This window comes from Sinocyclocheilus grahami, unplaced genomic scaffold (genome assembly GCF_001515645.1).
Source record: "Sinocyclocheilus grahami isolate Dianchi unplaced genomic scaffold, SAMN03320097.WGS_v1.1 scaffold8342.1, whole genome shotgun sequence".
Taxonomy (NCBI): domain Eukaryota; kingdom Metazoa; phylum Chordata; class Actinopteri; order Cypriniformes; family Cyprinidae; genus Sinocyclocheilus; species Sinocyclocheilus grahami.
The window spans coordinates 6,710-6,912 of record NW_015512005.1 but is presented as its reverse complement, the minus strand read 5'-3'; positions in this window follow the sequence as shown (position 1 = coordinate 6,912).

The window sequence follows — 203 nt, the reverse complement described above, 5'->3', positions numbered from 1 at the left end:
TTGACATTTTAACAAATACAATTAGATGTGTGATCTGCGAAAGCTTGAAGCCCTCCTAAGGAAGTCAACATAAAAGGTTTAAGGGGTTTTAAACGTTTGTGTTGCACAAACAGCTGTTATTAAGTTTTCAAACGTTTTTAATAAACCGCAAAAGTTATAAGTCAGATAATTTCGGTAACCGAGCGCAGTCAGGAATAGGATGG